The 19,404-nt window shown below is 37.6% G+C and overlaps 1 long non-coding RNA gene across 2 annotated transcripts; it reads left to right on the forward strand.

Moving 5' to 3' along the window:
• Positions 1-246: 246 nt before the first annotated feature.
• On the forward strand, positions 247-12,776 carry LOC116588866. Of its 2 annotated transcripts, none has more exons than XR_004285113.1 (5): positions 247-355; positions 10,575-10,649; positions 11,361-11,508; positions 11,645-11,752; positions 12,523-12,776. It is a non-coding gene; the product is annotated as an uncharacterized LOC116588866 (long non-coding RNA). The 2 variants fall into 2 exon arrangements; XR_004285114.1 differs by lacking the exon at positions 247-355 and adding an exon at positions 5,797-5,858.
• Positions 12,777-19,404: the final 6,628 nt, after the last annotated feature.

Below are 19,404 nucleotides of genomic sequence, written 5' to 3' on the forward strand. Positions count from 1 at the left end.
CCACATCCTGCCATATCCCACTGACAGATGCTTTTCCCATAGGAAATGAGGACTATCAATAGCATCCTTCATAGGCACAGCTTCTGGGTAATGGTAATGTATCAGTGTTTCCATCATTTTGTTTTCATTTTGATGGTATGATGTCATAATCTAGCATTAATGACAGAGTTCAGACTCAATAAACTCTTCTTTAAAACCACCGCTCACAGGTAATGGATAGCAATCAGGGACAAACATTCTGTTTGGTTGTATGGCGTCTGTAGCAGCGGGAGGAACAAACACAGAGATAGATGGTGCTGTTTCTCCTGCCACCTGTGCTGGTGGATGGGGGGTCATCCTCGGGAAACCAGCAGAGGTGAGCAATACTCAGGACAATTGCCCTGTGAGGTGTCAAGTAAGCAGGAGGGTATTTTCGAGCACTTGCACTGGAGACACTTTCCCCACCACACAGCATGTTAATAAAGTGTTCTTCTTCCCTCTCTTCCTCCTCCTTCTTTCCTTCCTACTCTTCCTTCTTTTCCATCCCTTCCTCCTCTTCCTTTCTTCCCTCCTCCTCTCCTTTTTTTAAACAAAAAAGAAGTATCTAGGGAATTAAAAATTAATCGATCTTTAAAATTCTAAAGGCCATTTTCGGATTTCTTATCAATCTGTGGGAGGGGAAGAACATTTCAAGAAGTTTCCATGAACTGAATTTTTCCTAATGGCCAAGGATTTAGAAACAATTTGAGAGGTTTAAGGAATATCGACCAGAAGCTGACTGTGGCCTCCAAGACAGGCGTGGGTTTTCCGGATTGTTGGATTTACACGATATAATAAAATGACTCTGAAAGCTACTTGTTCCACAGTCCACTGTCACAGGAGGTTTTATGGCCAACGGTGCAGTTGCTTCAGATGACTCACAGCTTGTGATGGTATAAATAATCTGTTCTTCCTACTGTATTTATTTAAAATAATAGATTTTGAAATACTTGTGCTAAAGAACAATATCAGAAACGTAATACGTGTGAACTTTTAAAATATTCATACAGGGGCACCTGGGTGGCTCAGTGGGTTAAGCCGCTGCCTTCGGCTCAGGTTATGATCTCAGGGTCCTGGGATTGAGTCCCGCATGGGGCTCTCTGCTCAGCAGGGAACCTGCTTCCCTCTCTCTCTCTCTGCCTGCCTCTCTGCCTACTTGTGATCTCTCTCTGTCAAATAAATAAATTAATTAATTAATTAAAAAAATAAAATAAAATAAAATATTCATACAGCCCCATGGAAGAGAAACTGAGGTTGACAGACATAGAACCTGGCCAAGATCACACAGCAAGTGATAGATCCGAGTTTAGCACCCAGAGGTACTGAAATCTAAACTCCCTACGCCTCATCCTGGCTTCTTGCTTCTCACGGTGAAGGACATTTTACCTTATTCTAAAAGGAATTATTTCATTTCATTTTAAAGGGCTCTATTATATGGTGGTTTGTTGTAGCTGATACCCATTTCTTTTCCCACGGATATTTCCTGACATCAATTTCAAGGAACTAGAGATTAAGGCTAGAATATAAATCAACTTACTCCACTTCAACAAATAGAATTTTTTAAGATCTATACTCCCTTTTTTATGGCTTTTGTTTATGAGAAGGCAATGGCTCATTTATTCACAGTTTAGCTTTTGTGTTTTACATTGTGCAATGAGGTGGAATTCTAGGAACTTGTCATAAATGTGTTTCCAAGCAAAGAGCCCTTTGTAACAAAACCAGAACTAACAAATATTTGTGGATTATGATAGTAATGACATTTTAGGGAGCAGATACCAGGAATGACAGTTATTGAACACATACATTATTTTTAAATGTCTTGCTATATACTCTTTTAAGGTTAAAATAATTTTTAAGGACAAGGTATTACTATTTGTTTTACTCATAAGAAAACTAACTGATCAGTACAATAACTTGTCCAAGATCATCCAGAGAATAAGTGGAAGAATTGGACATTGAATCCAACTTGCCTAACTCCAAAAGTTCTCATTCTATAATATTAAATAGCCCAACCAAATAAGAGGGAAAAGTAGTCAATCAGTCAGCAGTGCCTTCAGCTAAAGGGAAGAGAAACACATCTACAGTGACCCAAGCAGTAGTGACTTGTTTCCATAGACCAGGTCCAGAGTTGAGCAGGCCAGCACTAGCATGGTGGCTCAAAGAAGTCATCAGAGAATGAGGTTTCAAATCACTTCTGATCCACTCAATTCCCATGATCGCAGCTGTGCTATCCTCTACTGGTCATTAATCCCCCACTGAGAGCAAGAAGAAGGGGTGAAAGGTGATGGCAAGAGGCTCATGCTAGCTGAATCTACCCTGTTTTATCGAAAAAATAATAGCTGTGCCAGCAGTGTCACCTGGTGGCTTCACTTACTTACCACAACAGTGCTGCGTGAGCACTCTTTATGGTATGGGAACCTGGGAGATGGATGTGCATGCCAAGTGCATACATTGAAACCATGAACAAAACTGGAGTTGTATTAAAAGGGAAGGACATATTTGGGGTTGGCTGGCAGCAGTATCTGGCACAAAAAAACTGATCCTGGGAAAATGAGAACTAGAGGTCAGTAAAAAATTAATAGAGAAATCTATAAAGCCTAGAAAGAGATGATCCATTATTTCACATAGGAAAATATATTGCACAACTAGATAAAAAGGATCATAAGGGAACTGTTTACTCAACCACTTAAGTATATTTTCTGTTAACCTCCCTATTGGTCCAATTATTTGAGTACCAAGAGCAATATCCTACTGGTAGCTAGATGGTTCCATTTATACTGCAAGAAAAACACCGACTTAGGACACTCAAATACAGCATAAAGATTCAACTGGAGAAATGGTCTCTTGGTTTTTAGGGGGACTTCAGAAGTAACCTATGGCCCTATTCATACACAAGTCATCAGTAAACAAATCAGCACTGTAGACCCCAGACTTTTTAAGATAGAAATCACTATCATAGTGCTTTGGGAATCAAACATTTGTGCCTCTAATCTTGACTAAAAAATAAAAGGAAGGAAGGAAGGGGAAACAAGAAGAAAAGATAATAAAAAGAGAAAGAAAAGAAAAACAAAAATTTCAGATAAGAGTTTCTTTAATCAACACTTCCTAAACTGGGCCTAGTTCCACTGATAACCTGCTGAGCTGTTAAACTTGAGATACGTCAAACTGCCTATTGAGGAAAATGGGTCCCTTTATTTCTGGAGATGAAATCTCCAGCACGGACCTAAAATATTATTATAATTATTCTTTCTCTGTAAGATGCATGGTTATATGTACATCTATATGTTCAAGGAATGTTAAAAAGAGGAATTGAGAGGAAATTAGAATCTCTTCCCACCTCAGGATCAATCTTAACATAGAAAGAGCAGGTGTTACAGCATATGTGCTAAAATTGGAAGATTTGCACAGCCCTGTGCATGGAGCCCTTGTAAATTCACAAAGCTCCCATACTTTTCCAAGATTCCCTTGTGAAATTCTGCCTGATCCTGTGCTCCCATAGCAATTGGTGTATCCTTGCATTAACATGTGCCTCCCTGTGTTTAGTTATTAGCATACATATGTGTCTTCTCACAAGACTATGAATTTCCTAAAGACAGAAGCACTATATAGGAAGTTGAATTTGAAAATGATATACAAGGGATGTTCTAAATTCTCGATCTCTAGAATCTTTAAAAACAGTTGTTTCAACAGAGACATGTGTAGAGACAAGAGACTAACCTGGATGACCCTTTCAAGACTTCCAGATCCTAAAGTCTGTTTTAAAAGGAATTCCCTTAAAGATAAAATCAGAAAGCATCTATTTGGTTATCCAAAATACAAAGTAATTTCATTTTCTCTCTCCCACTTAATTGGCTCCTTTGCCAAAAGCACATTTAGATTTTGAGTCTCAATAAAGCTACGACGGTAATCATAAAAGATTTAAGAGGATTCATAGCTCATTTCATTACTGTAAAACTACTGCCTTAAACCTTACCTATCTCTATAGGCTGGAAACAGCTACTACAGGAGCAATATCTGTTCTACTAATCATCACTAATAGCTCTTAACGGGATTGAGAGTACTGAAACACCATCATTGTCAAGCTGGGTACACAGAGTAATATTAGAAGGAATGTGTTAAATTGTACATTTCAGAGACGTTTTCTTAAAGAGAAGAGCACCAAGGCCTGCTCTTATTAAAGAACAGAAAGAGCTCAAACTCCTTCTGAGGGGTGAGAATACTGGGGCTCAAAAATGATGTCCCTGAGAACTCGGAAATGAGGGAACAAGACCAGCTCTGAGAGTTAAACTGGGAGATCAAAGCAGAGCAGAAATATGCAAAGTTGCCTCCAAGGGACAGAATGACTCTGAGACCTGCAGGATTTGACCAAGGCCGGATTAACCATAAATGTATATTTAAGGACAGAATATTTTACTCACAGAGTTTGTCAGCTACAGAAGCACAGAAAACACCAGAACCTGGAGAGATCCCTAGGGTAACATGGGCGTTGCTTCTTAGCCAGGTTCTCCTTAGCTTTCCTTGTAGATTTAATAAGATGAGAAAGTGTACTTACCATCCACCTATGGATTAATCACCCAGTTGTTGCTCTGATGTGTTTCACACTTGTATACTTTTTTTTTTTTTAAAGATTTTATTTATTTGAGAGAAAGAGAGAGAGTGCACATGCACAAGGCGGGGGTGGGGGGAGGGCCGAGGGAGGGCCAGAGGGAGAGGAAGAAGCAGACTCCCCAGTGAACAGGAAGTCAGATAATGTAGGGCTCAGTCCCAGAACCCTGGGTTCATGACTTGAGCTGAAAGCAGAGCTTAACTGACAGAGCCATCCAGGCGCCCCACTCTTGTACTTTTAAGTCAAAGTGAGTTAGTCTGATCTAGCTCTATCTTGTTCCTGCAGTATTGCCAGTACCCAGTACTCAGGATGGTGCTAAACATCGGGATACTCAGTTTTTTGTTTTTTTTTTTTTTCTTTCCAGTTCAATCAATAGTGCTGAGACCCAACAAGGGAGAACCAGTGGGCCTTTGAGTTGGAGATTCTGGAATGCAGGGACCAGAACTGAAGAACTGATTATTAACATTATCAACAGAATGATTCAGGGAGGAACTTCAACAATCCTATTTTCATGGATGAAACAAAGTTCTGCCTTCAGAAAAATTATCTAACCAAAACAGGAGCCATTTAGAAGGAAAGGTGTCTTATAAAACAGAGTGTAATGATTTTTTTTTTTTTTTAAAGAAGAAGAGTAGCTATACTTAGGATTTAAGAAATATGGATTTTGTTCTTCTCAGTAATTATTCTTCTGAGCTTTTATGTCCTTTTAACATTCTAAACCACTGTTTAATCATTAAAATCAAGTATTAGACATAGATAATCTCTGATGTCATTTCCAGAGCCAAAATATCCTTTCTTAAGAAGAAAGAAAGAAATGATAGGCTAGACAGATCACAAATCAAGGCTTCCAGAAGAAACTAGTACAAATAGCAACAAGATTTCTAACAATGTCACATGAAAAGTCTGGTATCTAAGACCCTTGATTTTGTCCTATCATTTGTAGTGTACATATTCAATAATTACTTCAAAAGTATACTTGAGTATATTTATATATATTTATATTTAAATATAGTTAATAAATATATAAAATGTAGATATTATTTGCACAAAGATATTTCTCTGTGTACAGATAATGTAAATTGCCTGGCTTCTGCAAGCTAAATTAATATTTTTAAACTTTTCTGATAATGTCATTGTTCACCTTCTGAATTATTTCTATTTTACATCTTCTTGCTGAATACAAATATCTTGGCTTTATTTTAAAGTATGAAGCTGGAACTGGTCACAATCTTAGGTAAGACTCTATCCATCCAGATATGGAATGGAGAAATAATGTTTTATTGTTGTTCATATATATTATACTTATATCTGAATATCCAAATATCATCCTAGTTAACATTTTGCTATTCTTTGAAGTGTTATCTCTTTACTTTCAGCTTTCATAGCAGCACTAATGGTATGTTTTAACCCAGATTTTACACGAAACTATAATGTTTATAAAGAAACATTTTTCCACATTGTTACTAATTCTTCTAATTGCTTAAATGACTTAATAATATTCTATCATGTCAATGCACCATAATTTACCCAACCATTTTTTCCCTCTTTTTGATATTTTGGTTATTTTCTTGTTTTTGCGAGTCTGAATCAATCAATCAATCAATCAATCAATAAAATAGAAATACAAAATATTATCTTGTGTTTTCTCTTTTTGTTCCTGGTCATTCTGGCTAGTGTTTAATTTCATCTATTCTCAAAAATTGGCTTTGAGTTTATTGATTTTTCTCTATTCTCTTTCTTTTTCTATTTCCCTGATTTATACCCAGATCTTTATGTTTCTTTTGCTTACTTTATATTTTGTTTACCCTACTTTTTCTAGACTCTTAATAGGGAATTTGAGATCATTTGTTTGAGATTTTTTTTCATATATAATATGGGTGCTCAATCCTAAATATTTTCCATCTAAGTACTATTTTAGCCATATCCTGCAAATGTTGATGTGTTGTGTATTTATTTTCACTTAGATAAAAATAATTTCAAATTTTCTATTTCTTTTTTTTATTCAAGGGGTATACAGAAGTGCATTGCTTTGTTTGCAAGTATTTGTGGATTTTCCAGATATTTTTCTTTTATTTTAAGTGTGGTCAGGCAATACACTTTGCATGATATTATTTTTTAATTTATTGAAACTTATTTTCTGACCTAGAATATGCTCTATCATGGCAACTATTTCAAGTACACTTGGAAAGAATATATATATTTTCTGTTATTGTTCAGTGGAATGTTCTATAGTATAACGTCAAGGTGGCTGATAGTTTTGTACAAGTCTTCATTTATACTAAGTTGGTTAATAGTGTTATGCTTTCCTATTAGTTATATCAATTTTTGTTTAATGGTTACTTAAATCTCTGGCTATATTTGTGTATTTGTGTAATTTTTCTTGGAGTTCTTTCAGTTGTTTAATTTAAATTCAATTAGTCAATATATAGTACAACATAGTTTCAGGTATAGTGTTCAATAATTTATCAGTTGCATATAACACTAGCTGTTCATCACATCATGTGCCCTTCTTAATGCACATTACCCAATTACCCCACCCACCAGCAACCTCAGTTTGTTTCCTATAGTTAAGAGTCTCTCATGGTTTTTCTCCCACTCTGATGACTTCCCATTTTGTTTTCCCTCCCTTCACTTACATTCCTCTGGCCTGTTTCATATATTCCACATACGAGTGGAACTATATGATAATTGTCTTTCTCTGATTGATTTATTTTGCTCAGCATAATACCCTCCAGTTCTATCCACATTGATGTAAATGATAAATATTCATCCTCTCTGATGGCTGAGTAGTATTCCTATATATATATATACCACTTCTTCTTTATCCATTTGTCATCCATGGACATCTTGGCTCTTTCCATAGTTTGGCTATTGTGGGCATTACTGCTCTAAACATCAGGGCGCAGGTGTCCCTTCAGATCAATATATTTGTATCTTTGGGGTAAATACCAAGTAATACAATTGCTGGGTCATAAGGTAGGTCTATTTTTAACATCTTGAGGAATCTCCCTACTTGTTTTCCAGAGTGGTTGTACCAGCTTGTATTCCCACCAACAGTGTAAGAGGGTTCCCCTTTCTCTGCATCCTTGCCAACATTTGTTGTTTCCTGTCTTGTTAATTTTGGCCATTCTGACTGATGTGAAGTGGTATCTCAATGTGGTTTTGATTTGTATTTCCTTGATGCCGAGTCATGTGGAACATTCTTTCATGTGTTTATTGACCATTTGCATGTCTTCTATGGAGAAATGTCTGCTCATATCTTCTGCCCATTTCTTAACTGGATTAATCGTATCAGGTTTGGTAAGTTCTTTATAGATCTTGGATACCAGCCCTTTGTCTGATACGTCATTTGCAAGTATCTTTTCCCATTCTATACATTGCCTTTTAATTTTGTTGACTGTTTCCTTTGCTGTGCAGAAGGGGAGAACAGAGGTAGTAACCTCAGCCACAGCAACTCCTTGCTAGACGCATCTCCAAAAGCAAGGGAAATAAAAGTAAAAATGAACTATTGGGACTTCAAGATAAAAAGCTTCTGCACAGTAGTCTTTCAATTTTTGCCTCATATACTTTGATGCTTTATTATCAAGTTCATGGATGTTTAGAATTCAAATAGTGTAGCTTTCATAAGTCTGCTAGTATTGACCAGTTTAAACTTAAGAACATATGAGGTAGCTAGATAAAGCACCAAGAACTAGCCTGGGGGAGAGGTAAAAAATGTACTGTGGTCCTTCCTTAGAAGTCACTGGGAACAAACAGAATACTGGCCTAGAGATAATCCAGTCCCAAGTTCCAGGAGTCAGCAAGCCAAAGGAATAGGCCCTGAAGAGACCTAAAGGACAGTGAGACCCCCAAACCCTTCCCTAGTAGGAACTGGAAGGTCTCCCAAGAATGAGTCAATATGACACACAGGCTTAAGTCCTACAGCCCTGCTGTAGTTCACTGTTTTCTTCGTTTCCTGTCATGACTACTTCCTTCGAATACTGATCACTCCAAACGTTCTATTGTTCCTTCTTGCTATCTCTTGTGTAAATGTGATATTAAACAAAGAGAGAGAATAAAAGAGATATTAAATATGTGAACTAATGTAGATCTTGAGTCAATAAATCAAATGTAAAAAATAAGTGAACGAGTCACGTGGAGAATTTGGAATATTATAATGAATTATTTTTGGTATTTCTAGATGTTCTAATGACATTTTTAAAGAATGCATAAAGTTTTATTATTGAAATTATATGATAGCTGGAATCTGGTTCAAAGTAGGTCTAGGATTCAAAGGAGTGAAGTTAGTTGGGATGTAAGTAAGATGATATTGGTCATGATTGATAATTCTTTAAGCTGGGTGGGATAATAGATACATATTGGGAAAAAAATATACATATATATATATATATATTTATGAAACATATATGGTTTTAAAATCAGCAGGAGGGAGAGAAAGTCCCTGCCCTGAAGGGTCCCAGCAGATGATGAATAATATGGACACACTGTGGTAAATGCCAAGAGAGGGAGAGAAAATTATTGTTTGAAAACAGGGGTAAGGAGGAGGGAGAGAAAAAGAGGGAAAAAATTTCCAAAGAGTAAATCCAAGAGTCATCAGTTGCAGTGGTCAAAGTGCCTGAAGTCTCATCGCTCATGGCCTTGAAATCAGAGCAGGACTTCAATATTGGGACAAAGGCCTGCAGGCCAGGAGAGGTGGAGAATGATTTCAGAGGAATGACTCTTTTCCTATGGTTCTATAATAAACCATGAAACATTACTCTATCTCACGTCTACTTTATTTAAAATACAAAAAAGCAAGAATAACATCTCTCTCCTTTTGTGATTTATTACAGTAATATTTTTAGTTTCATGGTAATATAATACTATTTTAGCTTAATGACAGTCTTTTTTTTTTTTTTTTCTTGCAAATACCACAAATACTTTAGTGAAAGGTGACATTTGGTCTTTTGACATTTTGTATTCAGCCACCTAGAAAAAGACACTTTGTACCTTGAAATGTTGCCTTTTGAAACACTCAGTAGGGAGTGGGGTAGATATCCTATGCTAATATGAAGGATGAACCATCGAATAAATCTTAATTTTTATTTTTGAAATAACATTTTTTACAATTTAAATATATATTTTATGTTTTATTTTTATTTCTCTGTGGTATTATAAAATCCTTTAGAATGTACTGTAACTCACTTAATCGCTAGTATATTCTAAGCGGCTCTTCTGGGAATTCTTAACAGAAACAGCATGAAGTGGGTGCTAAGAACACTGCAGCTTGCTTTATAATTTACAGTGTAGGTGTAAATCCTTTCTCTTAAGAACAGCACAAAATTGCCATTTAATTCACTTCAGGAACATTTAAATTACGTATACTTATATTTTAAAATAACATCTTGTATTTTGCACAAGTCATACTCAAGTGAACTGTTCACCCAAAGAACTGCACGTCTATAATGCATAATCAGCATAATGCCACATAATGACAATTGTATAATATATAAGAACAATGCTGCTAATTAAGATCTTGATTGAGCCCATCTACACTACATCTAGTGAAGTATCTCATGGTGTCTCCAGAGCATCTAGTTCAAATTGTCAATATTAACCTCCTCAGCTTCAGCTTTCTTTTTTTTTTTTTTTAAGATATTTATTTCAATCTCAAGTAGGTGGAGAGGCAGGCAGAGAGAGAGAGAGAGAGAGGAGGAAGCAAGCTCCCCACTGAGCAGAGAGCCTGATGCAGGGCTCGATCCCAGACACTGAGCAGAGAGCCCGATGCGGGGCTTGATCCCAGGACCCTGAGATCATGACCTGAGCCAAAGGCGGAGGTTTAACCCACTGAGCCATCCAGGTGCCCCCTCAGCTTTGTTTCAAAACAATGTGTCCATGCTGTCAAAGGCTGGGGAAGTCAGGATAGAAAGAAAAATGCTTCTGATGATATGCCATTATTTTCAATTCTTAGACTGATGCTGACAGAATGCGTGTTTATACAAAGCATACACAAGTCCTGAAGGATAATGAAGAAAAAGCATTTGCGGTGAGCAGAGAAGTGCAGCAAGGGCGATAAGCAAATGACAAACATCGGGGAGTCCAGCATGCTAGGAAACACACAGGTGGGAGTTCGTGGTAAAAAGCAGAAGCAGGAAATGTATGGGCAGGTGTAGTTACAGGGGAGCGGCTTGGCCTCAGAAATGGGGAAAACAGTTTAAAGAACACTTCCTCAGTGTTTTGTTTTGTTTTTTTTATAAAGCAGTAATAGCGGAACAAATCAAATATTTAATATTCACGAAATGAACTGTGGCTCTTATTTTATGTGATGATCAGAAAGGTTTGTAAATAAAATTAAAAAAACAAAAAACAAAAAACAACCTTACCCAACATAAGCATAGCATGGGTACTCATACATAAAAAGTAGAAAGTTTGATTTGATTTATTATTTATTTATCCATTCAAAATATTAATTGTGACCCAACCAATCATCAGGCATTACTCTGAATATTAAGTTTAGAGCAACAACTAACACAGAGTCTCCACTTTTGGGGACCTGATGTTCTAATGAAGCAGAGAAGAGATAATACAGACACACAAATAAATACCTTTAGATAATGATAGTTTAATAAAAATAGAAAACAAGCTTATGTGATAACAAGTGAGTGTAGGTGTGGATTGGGGCACTTGAGATGGAGTGATGAAGGAAGGCCCCTTGAGAAGGAGGGAGCATATGGGCTGAGTGTTGAATTACTCACAGGAAGGAGCCAGCCAAAGCAGAGTTTAAGAGGACAGCATTCCACGCAGAGTGAAGATCTGACATTCAGAACGTGAGACTGAAAGGGCCAGCCATTTCCAAGGGACAGAAGAAGGAGAGTGGATCTGAAATCTCACAACCAAGGTGAAAGGTAAGAAACAACATCAAGGTGTGGACAATGACCAGATCTTGCATATCCTCCTCCTAGGCCATGGTGAGTTCAGCTATGGGATGCTACGGAGGGTTTTTAAAATGAGAGACATGTAATCTAATTTATATTTTAAAAGGATCAAGCTGCTTCAGGAAGACTAGAAGGGGACAAAAAGTGAAAGCAGAAAGAACAGTCCTGAGACTGTCACATTAGCTGAGACATGACTTACGTGAAGATAGTAACAGTAAGTATACTGAAAGTTATTGGCTCATTTTATCACTTGAAGGCCCATCTAAGAAAACTTGCTTATAAACTGGATGCCCCTGTTGTTGTCTGGAGAAACTGAGGGAATGGTAGAACTTAGTTTAGGGTTGAAAGCAAGTACCAGTTCATATAGGTATATACACAGAATAGCAATTGGATATTTTAGTCTAGGTTTAGAAAAGACATCAGCGTGGAGGATAAACAGTTAGAAGCCAACAACCTGTAGATGATATTTAAAGGCACAGGACAAGATGAGCTCATCTAAGGAAATTAAGTTTGACTGAGCCCAGAATTATATCTGTTGAAAATCTTAGTGTTTCAGGAAAAACAAGACCATTATAGAACAGAGCCAAGGACTAAGCTGCGGCCTAAGCTAATGCTCTGAGGTCAGGAGGAAGAGGAGAAAGCAGGCACAAGAAGGGACAGTGAGGCAGGAGGAAAAGCAAGAGGATGTGACCAGCTCTGAACATGATGAGGATGGACGATGGAGGTGTGGTAGGACTGTGCTCAGGGCTGCTGATCTTAACGAAAGCTGTCTGCAACTGGTTCCGGAGAAGTGCAGCTAGTGACATGCGCTGAAAAGACAGGAAAATGAGGAGGTAGAAAGAGGAGGTATAGACAATTGCTTCCAGGGCTATAAAAGCAGAGGGAAAAAAAATAAATAAACAAAAGGTTAGTAGATGGAAGGAGGAAGACATAATGTCAAGGTACGGTTATTTTTTATTTCTTTCTTTTATTGTTTCTTTTAAGATGGCTAACATTAAGGCATGTGCATGTGCCAAAGAGAGAAACCCAACAGTGAGGGGAAAATTAATGCTGCAGGAGAGAGAGGAAATAGTTGCAGAAGCAAAGACCTTGAGGTACTGAGAAAGGATGACCCTAATTTCCTCAATGATGCACTAAGTATTTGTTTACTGTAAGTCCTAGCTAAATCATTGAATAAAGTGATTCTAATTTAATTGTTTCGGGCTGGGTCCTGGGCATCAATATGTTTTTTTAAAAGTTCCCCGGTTACTTCTAATGTGCAGCCAGGGCTCAGAAGCAGTAATCTAAACAATAGCGTTTTGTGCTCATCATTTTTTTGGCTTTTCTTTGTAGTTTTATGACATATGTATGCATCCCCAGCAATTTACTATTTAGTTGTGCATGAACTTTATATAAATGGAATCACACTGTATATATTCTGGGTATCTCGCTTTTTGTTTTACATTATATTTATGGGATTCACACAGGGTAATATATGAGGCTCTAGCTCATTCACTTCCACTACTTTATAGTGCCCTAGCATAGGAAAATGTGTAATTTCCCCATTCTCCTGTTTAATGGATGTGTGAAATTCTTTTTTTCCATTTTTGACTGTTGCAGCTCACACTGCTGTGGGAATATGTAGCTGATTCGCTATTACAATTATTTCCTGGGGTGTGAGAATATAAACTGATATAACTAATTTGAAAAATAATTTGATATTACATATTTGTTTTTGAAAAATGGTAATTATATTTTATGTTCAGTTCTATAATTGCTTATCACAAGTTGTCTTTTTTTAAAATTGTTTTGAAAAGCAAATGGGTTACATTTGGTTGCAGTTCAATTTGATTTTCCTCTTTATTATTTTTTATTGTTTTTATACTTAAAAATTCTCCACTATCTAATAACAGTTCAAAATACGCCTAAAGAGTTCTTGATTTCACTTATTTTACATTGAATTTTTTAGCATACCTGAACATTTTTATTAAATGAAATTAAAAAACAAATTATTAATTGGCAAAAAAAAAAGCAAAAAATTTGATATCCAAAGAACCAATAGGAAGCAAATCTCTTAGGAAAGTGACTTGATACATGAGCAGATAATTTATAAAACCAACATAAGTACTAATAAATTGTAGACAATTTCAATCTCACCAATTAAAAAATGCAAAACTATTATATAATATTGATCACACTTGTCATTTTTTAAAAATAATAATATGTGAGTTAGTCACTCTTAAACACTGGTTATAGAAGTATTTATTAGCACCAAATTCTTGGAAAACAATTTGGTGACCTACATCAAGAGCTGTGTAAAAAAAAGAAAAAACCTGGGGGCGCCTGCGTGGCTCAGTGGGTTAAAGCTTCTGCCTTCGGCTCAGGTCATGATCCCAGGGTCCTGGGATCGAGCCCCACATCGGGCTCTCTGCTCCGCAGGGAGCCTGCTTCCTCCTCTCTCTCTGCCTACCTGTGATCTCTGTCTGTCAAAAAAAAAAAAAAAAAAAAAAAAAAAAAATCTTAAAAAAAAAATTATTAAAAAAAAAAAACCCAAAAGTTATAATTATAGGCCTAGAATTCTATTATAAGGAAATAGTTCAAAATGTGGATGAGAATACATATTCAAGGATATCCATTGAAGTAATATTTATAATAGAAAAGTTTTAAGAAGGTTCGAAGTAACATAAATGGTCCCAAATTGGGCAGTCATTAAACTGTTTACTCATATAATGGAATATTACTAGGTTATTAAAAACATGTTTTCAAAAGATGACGTGGGAAAATGTTCATAGACCCCCCAAAATATATATAATATATATAATATATATAATCTATGATCTATTTTATGAAATGTTTCCATGTTTTTCTGCCCCTGTCTGTTCCTCCCTCCCTGCCTCTCTGTCTCCGTTTCTGTCTCCATCTCTCTTTTAGAATATATGCCAAAACACCAACAGTGGATGGAAGGCATGGAAAGTAAATTTATTTTTTTTTATACTTTGTTTTTACCTATGTTTAAAATGCTATTGAGATGCTGTTAGAAGTTAGTCAGACAGTTAGGTAGTAAGGGCCAGTGTCCCCAAAAAGAAAATATGGAGTCAGGACAGGTAAAATAAAATAGCACTGACATCCTATTTTGCAGCTTAGAGAGGACTGTACGGACATTCTGCTTTGCAGCCTTTTGCAGAAATGACTTCTGCAAAACATCCTAAAATAAGACAATTAACCACAAAAACATTTCTTAGTATCACAGGCAAGGGGCAGTTAAGACCTAAGTCCCCAGATGTCAGACCAAAAAAATAAAAAAAATAAAAATAAAAGACCATCAGCATGTGGACATTAACCTAATAGGTAGATGGGTATGTGACCAAAGCCCTGATTGGCAAAACTCAGCACATTCTGACTGTTTAAGAAAGTTCTCCACAAGGGGTGCCTATGTGGCTCAATTGGTTAAGCATCTGCCTTTGTCTCCGGTCATGATTCCTGGGTCCTGGGGTCAAGCCCTGCCTCGGGCTCCTTCCTCACCTGGAACGTGCTTCTCCCTCTCCCTCCACGTGCCACTCCCCCTGCTTGTACTCTTTCTCTCTCTCAAATAAATAAATAAAATTTAAAGAAAGAGAGAGAGGGAGGGAGGGATGTAAGGATGTTGGTTCTGGAATAGATCTCATAAAAACCCATAAACTCAGAAACCCAGTTGGGTCCCTTTTCCTCTCCAGAAGCTTTGTGCTTTTGCTCAATAAACTGCTTTGCTGCCCACCACTCTGTCTGGTCTACATTTTCTTTCTTCAAAGCAGTGTGACCAAGAACCATAGGCACTAAGGGGGCACAAAGTCCTGTAATAGTGCTTCTCTGTATGCTTGATTTAGTTGAATAGAGTGTCTGGCCTTCTAAAATATACTAGGCTGAATATGAGAGTGGAACCATCCTGCTATTCAGTATTAGTCTGCAAACACACATCTCTTTCTGGGCATTCAGATTTGTCAAATCAACCTTTGTACCCCATTCCATTGTGTGTGCATACTGTTTCTTTTTAAAAAATTTTCATATTTTAAACTCTGTATTCACCTTTCCAAGAACCACTACAACAGCCATGACGATTGGGCCCATGGGAGCTGATCGATTTGCCTCAGACATTGCCAGGTAGAGAGAAAGGGAAGAACAAGAGGAAAGCAACAAAGCTGCAGCCACACTGAGTGTAAGCTTTGAGAAGCCTGGGGCTCTGAATATGAGTGAACCTCAGGGAGGGTGCTGGGAAAATGCTGGGGCCCCAGGAAAACTCTTCTGATTAGTGTTGATTTTGGCCAGAGGTTCTCATTGAGATGTCCTCCTATCTCCAATGGATGTTGGACTTCCCAGGGATTTTGTGGCATTAAATGAGAGTGACTTAAGCAGAATGCCTGTATATAGAACATAATAAATGAGTGCTGCTATCATTACTTACATCAAATCCTCATGCAGAGAATTCAAGGTGTGTCTCCTGATTGAGACAGTTTAGACCTTTTAGCTAATACATTATAAATGATGAGGTGAAGTCACAGTGTTGATTTCCCAAACAAGATATATCGATCCTCTCTTGTAACAACATCCTTTTTTGCAATAACTTTGTTTTTTATGCCACATTATTGACACACAGATTTGTGAGATGAATATTGATGTTGCAGATCCTCTCCATTCTTTAAAGCGTAACTGGCCATTTTATTTAAATCTGATATTTTCAAGGTGTCGGTAAGTGTTGTTAAGATGCTAGCGTTTTTCTTCAGAGACCGGGAAAATTAACCTGTGCTAGGCAATTTGCTTGAGGTTTCTGTAGAAGTATGTGGTTGGAGCTGCAACTTCCATTCCTCTCTTCACACATAGAAGAGAAGGTCGGCCCCTCTGATGCAACTGGCAAAAGATTGCGGCTGGTTCTCGGCCACAGAGGAGGAAATGTTTCTTCGGCCAAGAGAAGCCATTATTAAGGAGCAAATGTTGGTTAGATTTTCCAGAGACCCAAGGAAGTAGGGCAAAGATTGATGACAGAGATATCTATATAATACCTTCATCCTAACAGAAGTGTGGGCAAGAGTCAGGAGGGAGGAACAGGCATCTCTACAGAGCCAACAGGGGCCTGAAGAAGGCAGGCATGGGGAGAAGGCACATACCCTGGAACTCTGTCTAGTGTCCAGTCATGGCACAGCCTCTGTTGATGGTAGGGAGACCATACATTTACAGACTTCCTTATATGGTCCTTGGGACAATGTCCTTTGCATAGTCTTCCCTAAGGAAAAGAAGCCGGTAAGTCAAAATCTGTCCTCAGCAACGGGAGCCTTCTTGTCTGTGCCTTTTTGCCCCTACTCTGAGTTGCTTCTATCTTGCTTTCCTTCAGGACCACAGTATCAACCCCGCCCATGGGCTCAGGGAGGAGATAGTCTTGTCTACCCAGATCTCCATTTTTACCTCCTTCCTGGTAGGAATGTCAAAGGCCTCATCAACAAATTAAAAGATCAGTAAATAATTTTGGAAAACAGAAGCTCAGCAGCTGGTAGGATTTTATTTAAAGCCCAGTCCTGGATTTAAAGGTTTTTATAAAAACTTGCCCTTCCAAGAGGGTGGTTGGGTTATGGACATTGAGGAGGGTATGTGGTATGATGAGTGCTATGAAATGTGTAAGCCAGATGATTCACAGACCTGTACACCTGGGGCAAAGAATACATTATATGTTAATAAAAATAATTAATAAAAAAATAAAAAATGCGAAAAAACAAAACCAAAACCAAAAAAACTTGCCTTCCCAAAAGTATCTCTGCCCTCAACCTGTTCATGGCCAGTGGAAGTCTGGCTCCCTTCCAGTTGAAGACACCAAGCCTCCCGTAAAGGAACAGATCACACCACCATCACTAAGCCTCATCCTAGTATGAAGTATTTTATCACCACTTTAGGGGAGTTGTGCCAGAAAAGGATAGAAAGAGAGGTCTAACACCATGGTTTTTACCTTGGCTGTGTATCAAAACTACCTGGGGAAAAGAAAAAAAAAAGTTTTCTGACTCTATGTCAGACCTACTGAATCACAATCTTTTATGGTTGGTCCTTACCACCTTCATTTGTGAAAAGATTCTTGGATAATTTAATGCACATTTCAGTTTTAAAAACTCAATATGAGGGCGCCTGGGTGGCTCAGTGGGTTAAGCCGCTGCCTTCGGCTCAGGTCATGATCTCAGGGTCCTGGGATCGAGTCCCGCATCGGGCTCTCTGCTCAGCAGGGGGCCTGCTTCCCTTCCTCTCTCTCTGCCTGCCTCTCTGCTTACTGTGATCTCTCTCTGTCAAATAAATAAATAAAATCTTTAAAAAAAAAAAAAAAAACTCAGTATGATGCAAAAGACCTTGAGTAGACCTTGTAGCAACTAGAAAATCACAAGCTTACTGGCCTCCAATTCAACCTAACCCATGCTATCTTCAGAGTTGGAGAGATGCTACAAGGCCACCTGATGAGTGATGCCAGTTCAAAGGGGTGTTGAGCGTCTTAGCCTGTCTTATCTGGATGTCTCACTTTCCATAGGAAAACCACAGATAATGAATTTTATATTTGATTCCAAATCTGTAAAGTGTTTGAATAAAAGGAACACTGTTAGAAATCGCAAAAACAAACAAAACAAAATCACCTAAGTATCCTTTAGTAGGGAGAGGTTGAGTAAATTGTGGTATTTCCATACAACAGAAAGAATTTTGAGTGATCCTGAATAAGTACATTTATAAATCTTAAAAAATGATATAATGTACTAGAGATGGAAAAGTAAACATTACATAAAGCATGACCAATATCTGCTCAAAATTACACATATACACATACAAGTGGATACAGATTATAACCAAATCTTAACAAATTACTATAAAATGTTTAGTATGGTCATTTCTGACTAAGGATACTGGCGGATTTTTGTTCCTTCCTTTCCACTATTGTCTGACTCTTATAAGGAACTTGCATTATTTCCCAACTTTAAAACAATGAAAGAAAGGACAACAATGACAGGATGAGCTTATTATCTCTGTGTCTCTTACCTTGACTACCACAGCAGCTTCTTAAATCTCTCCTTTGACCTCATAACTTTTCAATATAATATTGTCACCATTTTAACATGCAGATAAAGTGACATTCATCCTCTACAACTTCAGTGACTTCTCCTTAGCTACCAAACGAGGTCCAGATCACGTCATTTGAATTCACTCCTGATCTTTCTTCAAGACCGTTTCTCACTTTAACTGATCCCTTCTGCCAAGCCCCTAGAGCTCCAGTCCCCTCAGACTCCCCTGGTACTCCCAGAACACACATATTTTCAATGCTGGGTGCCTTTCCTACTCCTCCCCCCACCTTTTTACTTTTTCAATTATATTCACTCTTCAATAGCTGCTCAGAAATTGCCACCTACACCAGGCCTCCCACTGACACCTTCAGAATTAATGGCCCTTTCCTCCACACCTACACTGCACATTGGTTGAACCTCCATATGTCCCCTATTTTTATTCTCTCTTGTTCATCATTCACAGGTTTACTTCTACTGGTAGAGGGGATATAACGGCTCCTGGAGCAAAGTCATCTTCCTGTTCACCTTTACATCTTTCATCATTTCCAGCTCAGTATATTGCATATCACATTCACTCAATAAAAAACACATTAAATAGAAGCCTGAAATGTCAATAACCCAAATAACAATTTCCTTCTTAAAATATTCAGGTATGGAGAAATTGAATCACCCTTACATTTCAGTTGGTAATGTAAAATTGTTCACCCGCTCTGGAAAATAGTTGGGCAGTTTCTTATAAACCTAAACATGCAACTACCATATGATCCAGCACTACAGTCCCGTCCATTTAATCCCAAGAAATGAAAAGTTAAGTTCACACAAAAACCGTGTA

The sequence above is a fragment of the Mustela erminea genome, chromosome 1, assembly GCF_009829155.1.
Source record: "Mustela erminea isolate mMusErm1 chromosome 1, mMusErm1.Pri, whole genome shotgun sequence".
NCBI classification, from domain to species: Eukaryota; Metazoa; Chordata; class Mammalia; order Carnivora; family Mustelidae; genus Mustela; species Mustela erminea.